The sequence below is a fragment of the Nuphar pumila genome, chromosome 2 (genome assembly GCF_984573655.1).
Source record: "Nuphar pumila chromosome 2, dmNupPumi1.hap1.1, whole genome shotgun sequence".
Taxonomy (NCBI): domain Eukaryota; kingdom Viridiplantae; phylum Streptophyta; class Magnoliopsida; order Nymphaeales; family Nymphaeaceae; genus Nuphar; species Nuphar pumila.
This window is the reverse complement of record NC_143250.1, coordinates 45,360,001-45,368,068: the sequence shown is the minus strand read 5'-3', so window position 1 is coordinate 45,368,068 and position 8,068 is coordinate 45,360,001.

Here is an 8,068-nt window from a genome sequence, read left to right as displayed (position 1 = left end):
TTTCAGATGTAGATTCATTATGTGTGCTATATTTTTGTATTTAAAACATGCTTAATGCATGAATATGATGTGTTTTTGATGGATACAATTAATTGGATGTGTTTTCTTTATGAAAATCATGAAGTTACTGTTTGTTTCTTAAAAACTGCATATTGTTCTGTATATTTTGATCCAACCAGTTATGAAAATAAATTCGGTTCTCTCAAACTATGAACTCATAAATCTTGTAGAATTGTGGAGATGTTTAATATATATGGAAGCAATCCCACTTCAAATCTTAGACTCAGATGAGTCATAGTTTGGAAGATGTGCCCTCTCCAAATTGACACAAGAATCATGTCCTAACAGAGATTATATGGAGACAAAAAATTTGTAAAAATCATATCTCCCAGAATATCAGGGATTTATGGTTAAAATTTTTATGTGTGTTACTTCGTATATGTAAAAACATACTATAAAAATCTTGGAGGCTGATTTGTCATAGTTTGAAAATTAAAAATTCCAAAAATTTGATCAAGAACTTGTAATTTTGAGAACATAGTGTCAAAGAAAAAATAGCCTGTATTACATGATTTTTTATTCTCTTCTAAAAATGAATTTAAGTCTAGATTTTTGGGGACTTGTGTCAGATATATCAAGCCACCCACTGTAAAAATCCTATCATTTAATTCATTTTATATGAGTTTTGGCTGATTTTACATTTGAAATACTAATTTGATCAAGACTATTATGTGAACAGAAAATAGTTTGTATTTGCATAATTTTTAATTCTTGATCCAAAATGAGTTTAAGCCTCAGTTTTTCTTGTATATAGATAACATGTGTATAAATTTGTAGTAAAAATCTCAGAGCCAAAAATATTTTGTAAGATTTATGTCAAAATTTTTAATGACTGAGAAATTTGGTCCAAACAATCCCGAATTGGAGAATTTTGGTTGAATGTATGTCATGGTTTCAAAAGTGAACCCGATGAACATAGCTTGGTTCCAAAGGTGAACCATATGAGCACATGACTTCTTGATGTAAAGTATGTGGGCCTAACAAGGTTGAAAAATCATGCCATCACTTGTGAACATATTTTGAATGCTATTTGTAAATTTTTGTCATAATGCTATAATATGAAACATGATATGTTAATGTACAACATGATGATATGCTCATGAATGAGCTTGTGGTTTAAAAGAATTAATCTGGGGACATGAATATACGAATGTGTGTGGCATGTGATGATATTGTGTTGTAAGGCATGAAAAGCATGCACATGTGATTGCATGAACAATTAAGCGGTTGATGAAAATCTATGGGGTGCTAAAAGTGTATCAAGTTATAAAAAAAAGAATATACATCACACATAATATCTGGTTATCGCCGTCACAGGCAAGATGTTTGACTAGTTCAAAGGTACCAGGATATACTTAATGGATTATCAATATGAATGAGCTAATACAAATATATAACTACTATGAATGGATATTTTGATGCTTGTCTTGGAGAGTAGATGGTACAAAACTCCATTGGACAACTATGTGTTTTGAGAGTAAAGCGTCTCACTTGGTCCCAGGGGCGTAGCTAGGGGGGGCAGGACTGGGCTGTAGCCCAGTCCTACCTCCCGAAACAGTTCAAAAAAAAAAAAAAATTTAAAGCCCAGCCCTGATTCCATATGAAATAGATTTTTATCCATTTTTGTAGGCCATCCCAGTCCTAGCCCAGCCCTGACTGTAGCAAATAGTTTGATTTGTCCATATGAAATAAATTTTTATTAATAATTGTAGCCATTTTTTATTTTATCTAAAAAAAATTTTTTTTTGGGGCGCTGCCCCCAAACCCCCGACTATCGCACAAATACATTTTTTTTTGCTACACCCCTGTTTGCCCCCCCCCCCCCTCACATGAATCCTAGCTACGCCCCTGCTTGGTCCCCAATCCTCGGAGTTGGGGGGTTGGACTACCAATGTATCATAGATGGTAGGTTCATGTCTTTTGCAAAAGCTTAATATGCATCTTATTTTTATGCTGGCACTGGTGGGATTTCTCTCAATCATGGACTGCCCATAGTGGGATTGATTTTATGAGGCATCAGGTCATTAAACTACATAGCATAATAAACCCTCGAGTAGGCTCTCCATCTGCCCTGTAAGTGCCCACAAACCACATTACATACAAGAGAGAAACAAAAGTCTTATACTTGAACATATTTATCCTATGAAAACTTGCATTGAAAACATGTCTTAATAACACAAAAGTTCAATTATGGATATGTTCATGTTTTAAAATATTTTGCATGGATTTGATTGTTATACTTATCCAACTGATGCATGCATTGCATATTTTCTACATAATGTATGTTCTCATGTATGCTTTGTTTTGTGCATACATGCATTATTATTGTGTTTCTACTGAGACTTAATGAGTCTGACTCCTACATTACAAATATTCAAGTAATGAATGAATAAGTTGAAGCGATAGTGGGATGCTGCAGGTGGTGCTAAGAATCATATATGGAGATCTGTTATTAGTTTTAAGTTGAAAGACTCATTAATTTGTATGACAATTATTTAAAAATAATTCAGTTAATTAATGAATAGTTTTAAATTGTTTCATGAATTGTATTGCATCTTTTATGTTTTGGATTCAGATTCCTAAGTTGAAACTAAATTGCGAGTTGAACATGCACCCAAGTTCAATACGAGAATTGGATTCAGTCTCATGTTGTGTTTAAATACCTGTAACCTGTCCAAAATTCTAACCAAAACCAAAATAAATGTTTTCGTTGTATTTTTGTTTTCTTTGATAAATGGTTTTTGTCCTTGGTTGTCTCTTTTTCGAAATTAACTCTAAGTTGACTAATATATACTAACGCTTGCACATAAGTGGACTCCCTAATGCTTAGTTCAGTTGAAGCAATGCCATTGATAAGATCTTGCATAAAAAAATTTATTCATATATTTTTGAGTTAAAATTTTAGGGCGTTAGAGTATTTAAACCCATTAGTACTGGTCATAGGACATCGTAGTGTACCTTAGACACTAACATCCATAATTGTATAGTTTCAAGGCAGATTTGATTTGATTCTTACAACATTGGTTAGAGCTCTTCTAGGACATTATATTTATCATGCAAGATTTCTAAGTGAGTTATCATAAACACCTATGCATGCTTGGAATATCCATTCAAAAAACAAACATAATATCGAAAACCTTCACTAGATGAAATGGGAGACAAACTCACACGTCTGAAAAAAATCAGGTCTAAAGGACCCGATCGTTTATTTTCTGATCTAGAACGAAGCAACAGGACCCCTTCGGACCTGTTGGTTTCCGCATATCAAATGCAGGACAGCACCCGGTCCCCGTGATTTTAAACATGCCCTAATGTGGGTTCTTGGTCCTACCTTCCCCTGATTAATGCATTTCTTTTAAAGAAAACCCACTTTCAATGGGGGTAGGAAGATGTGGACATGGCTCATGTGTTAAGAAGCCTGCTAGGGTTTTACCAATCGAAGGTCTGCCAAAAGTTCGGCGAGTGATGGAGGAGTTTTCCCTTGGCCTAGATAAAAATAATAATAATAATGAATAATAACTTAGATGGAATTAATTTTTGGCACAACCCCATAGTGGGGTATAAAATATGACAAACATGGTCAATTTACTTAGAAAATATGACAGTTTTTGCTCTTTTGTTGTCTTGATTTTCAAAGCAACTTACATGGTGTCTGATTTTTGTAGGTGGTAACTTAAATTGACACCTGATTTTTCAAGTGGCAATTTGAAAAAGTATGGGCCTTATTTTTCAGGTGATAAAAGATTAAAACTGTAAAAAAAAATCAATTGAACAAAATTTGTTATATTTTCTAATCTCATGCTCAAAGGCTACTGTAATCTATGTTTTGTGGGTAATAATTAGGGGTGTCAATCGGTCGGATTTGGTTCGGGTATGGTATCAGATCTGGACCTAGGTTTAATCGGGTCTACTATAAAAAAAACCATACCCAGACCCGATAAGATCTACATAAACCAAACCCGGACTACACCAGGCAAAATCATATTTTTTATCATTTTTACATTTAAAATTTGTGGGTCTTAATTGGAACTCAGGTGGGGTCTGGATCTGGTCTAAAATTTCACAAACTATACCCGGGTCTATGTATTAATTGGACCTTCGGGTCTAGACCCGGGACTTCTTATTTATCACCGTACCCAGATCCTATAGTGTTTGGTTCGGGTCGGGTCTGTGTAAACCAGGCCCGTTGATGAGTTCCATCGTAATCTCTCAACAGCAAATAGGAACCACACCAACGAGACAAGACTCGACGATGATGATGACTCAATGTGATCACACTTTTTCATAAAAAGCCATTTGAAGACAGCGGCCAAACGAGAGAGCAAATCAGGTCAGGATATTCAATGAACAGGATCCAACCTCCATTCATTTCTCCTTTGTTCTCATCCATATCCATTCATTCGAGATGCTGTAATGCCGTTGATCTAAATCATAAAGGACTTCCAGAAAAGAAAAAAGAAAAAAACCTGAAACATAAACAATCCAACTAAGGTGATTGGATGCCGTTTTATCACATGGATGAACGGTAATCGACCACTCACCTGATCTGATCTGATCTGATGGCCTATGTCATCCCCATCTTCATACCCCTTCTAAATTTTGCCTTTTGATCAAATCTGACCTTATGGATGGATTCACCTGGTCAGTTAGTTTTGTAAAAAGTGACCCTTAGAAAGTATTTTATCAATAAAAATATTATTTAATATACATTTTAAATTTTATTTTTTTATTTTTTTGTCAACATTTGATTTGAATTGCCCAAAAACCTTGCACACAAGTTGGATTTGAATTCAAATATTGATGTTCACTGAGGGAACGTTTGGAAGAGAGAAAAACTCTTATAGGAAAATGAGAAGTTTTCGAAAAGAAAGTTTTTCGCCTGTTTGTATAGTATGAGAAAAACAGAGTAAAAAAATGAAAGGACGAGGAGGGTGGTGGGTGGTGCTGAAATGAGAGAGAGAGGTGGATGGTGGTGGAGAGTGTAAAAATAAATTTTCTTTTGGTAAGAAATATTCTTCCACACTCTTTTCATGGAAAATGTTTTCTATAAAAAAAAATGTTTCAGCTAAAAAGAGTATCTCATTTAAAAGGATCACTTTTCCTAAGACTTTCTCTGATCAAAACAACTTGCATGAATGAAACGCTAGAGAGGGGTACGAAGATAAAGATGACATAAGAGATGGTCGATCCGATTTGCAAGCAACCAAACTAAGTAAACGAGAGCAACGTACTTGAAGAAAGTTGAGACTTGGGACCAATGTTGTTAATATCGGTATATGGGTATCGTTAGAAAATCGATAAGAAAATAACTTGATTTTTAATAAATATAAAAAAATAAATTTTATTACTATTTTAATAGTTTTAACACTTATTCTGATTGCTATATAATATTTTTAAATTATTTTTTAGCCTATTCAAAACGACACACTTGAATATTGGTATCGGCTAATACATCTGAATCATTGTCCAAACGATACAGGTCCGATTCCGATACTCACAACATTGCATCGAAGCCAAGGCTGTCCACATCACACATCACATGATGTGGACCCCAGAGTCTCTAGTTTCCCAAATTATGAGGCCTACCCTACAACTCTAAGCGGGATCATGATGGGGTGCCCTACGGACGGATGGTGCTGCATTAATGAAGGCCCTTTGGAATTTGGTCCACAACTTTGAATTGGCCGACCGCGGATCAGGTCCGTCAGACCGATGTTGTCGGTATCGGTTGATTCGTAACGTATCGGCCAGAAATCGATACGAAATCAAGCTGATTCGGCTTATTTTCTGAAAATATTTTATTTTTTATATTATTTTAGTATTTTTGTGCCACACCACATGTCATCCATTCGTTAAAAATTGTCCGATTCAGTTCAGAGTCGCTCATCCGAACCGTGAACGTAATCCAAACCGTAAATGTTGTTGCTTTAAATGAAGGGCATGAATTTTATCTCCAAGTTGGTTTAGTGGGATTTGGTGAGCTAAAACCATGCCCGATAATAGGATGCAGATATGATTTTTGTTTTTTTATTACCAAATTGTAAAATATCCTGAAATGATAGATGTTGGAGTCCAATTAGGTGCAACAAAATGGGTATGGTATGAGCTTTTCACCATCCAAATTTGAATCCGTTTAACCAACATCAGATTAGTCAGATCTAGTATTAAGGTTTTAGGATTTCATAACTGAATTCGACCCATATTCAAATCAGATTACATGTATTTTTTTTATATTTAGTATTAGCTTTTTTCTATCAGAATCTGAGTCCGATTAACCAATATCCGATTAGTCCGATTTGGTATTGGCTACATCAAATATGAATTGGAACCGTTTACATCCCTACACTACATCCATGCCATTTTGATGGATGTCGTTACTCGCTCATTTTCAGAATTAACAACCTCTGGGGGTGGCCCTGACTTGATCTTCTTTGGAGGGAGGCCAACCTGTCTGGTGCCCACTAAACAATATCCATTATTTGTTGGGAATATGAGATCTATTTAGAGAAGGGTTTGGATCTGAGTTGTAAAAATCAGATGCAGGTCCAAAATCGATGTAAGCCTTACCGAATTTAGCTTAATTGGATGTTGTCTCATCAGATTTTGAGTCAAATTCAGATTCAGATGCAATAACTAATATTGAATCTGGGTCCAATTAACTTAATCAGATTTGGATGTGCATTTTACATGTTATCACATTTGGATATATATTATCGGATTTGGATTCAGATTAAAACTTGAAACTGAATTGGAATCCTATTATTAGTAGGATGTTGATCTCTTCTACCAAAGCTAAGGGAATGGATTTGGATTCAGCTAAATGTCAGACCCTAATCCGAACTATTGACATCACCAGATCCAACTAAATAGTGCATTTAAGACTCCAAAGAATGAATCCAAATGATATAGAATCCAACCGACTGAGAGCCTGTAGCCCAACTCCAGGATTGAATTGGGTGTTATCCAACCTGGAGAAACCTGTTTTTTTTTTTATAGATTTCTGTATCCTATGACTAGGATTTTTTCATATGCTCACTATAAAAAATGCAGGAGGATTTTCTTGGACATTGGGGTTGAAAACAGTTGACATGGGTTGGATCAAGCTTAATCCAAAATTGAATCCAAAATCTATGCAATAGTTTCGAAATCATGCACGAATTCTAATGAGATCCAATGAAATAGGGTCGGATCAGTATGCATTAATACTGGATCAGTTAAGTTGAAGGAGAACTCAAAACTGGTCCCTTGCTTGCAGTTTTCAGTACATCCAAGGTAGGAGGGCCGGTAAAAGTGCCAAAGGAGTTGAGCTTGAGCTGTTGGGGCTCAGCTAATTAAGGGTGCACCCCTACTCAGGCTTGGCTTGTGAACTCATCACAAGTGAGCCAAGCCCAAGCTCTTTACGACCCAATCACGAGCTGACTCATTTTTTTAAAATTTTGCTTTTAAGTATATATATATATATATATATATATATATATATATATATTATGCATAATATAAAAAAATAAGCCTATTGAACCGAGCCGACTCGAGCTAGCCCATGTTCGTACTGGCCTGCTGAGCTCAATTTCTGAACTGAGCCGAGCATCACATGAGCTGAACTGAGCCGAACGGTGAACTGCTCCCAGCCCTAGTCGAAGGAACCGCATGCTATTGTCTCTGTTGGACAAGGTAGCAGAAGAATTTATTGCGGTGGCTAAAGTTGGTAGTGTAAGCGTCGCAGGACCAAGATGCTGGCTCATTCGTGGTCACCATGTGAGCGTATTTTTCAGTAAATGTCACAATTTATGACACGTAATAAATAGTATGAGGAAAAACAAAAAAGGTTGAGCACACCAGACCTGTGCTCTCTCACTCACTCTCGTATAATAGATTAGTAAAAATATATATATTGGACTTAATTATAGTAAAAAAATATCCAGCTTTTATTGTCAAGTTTTGGTGAGATTTAGGTTGATAATTTTCAGATTTATTTAAAAGCCTACGTAACCATAATAATACATTTTTT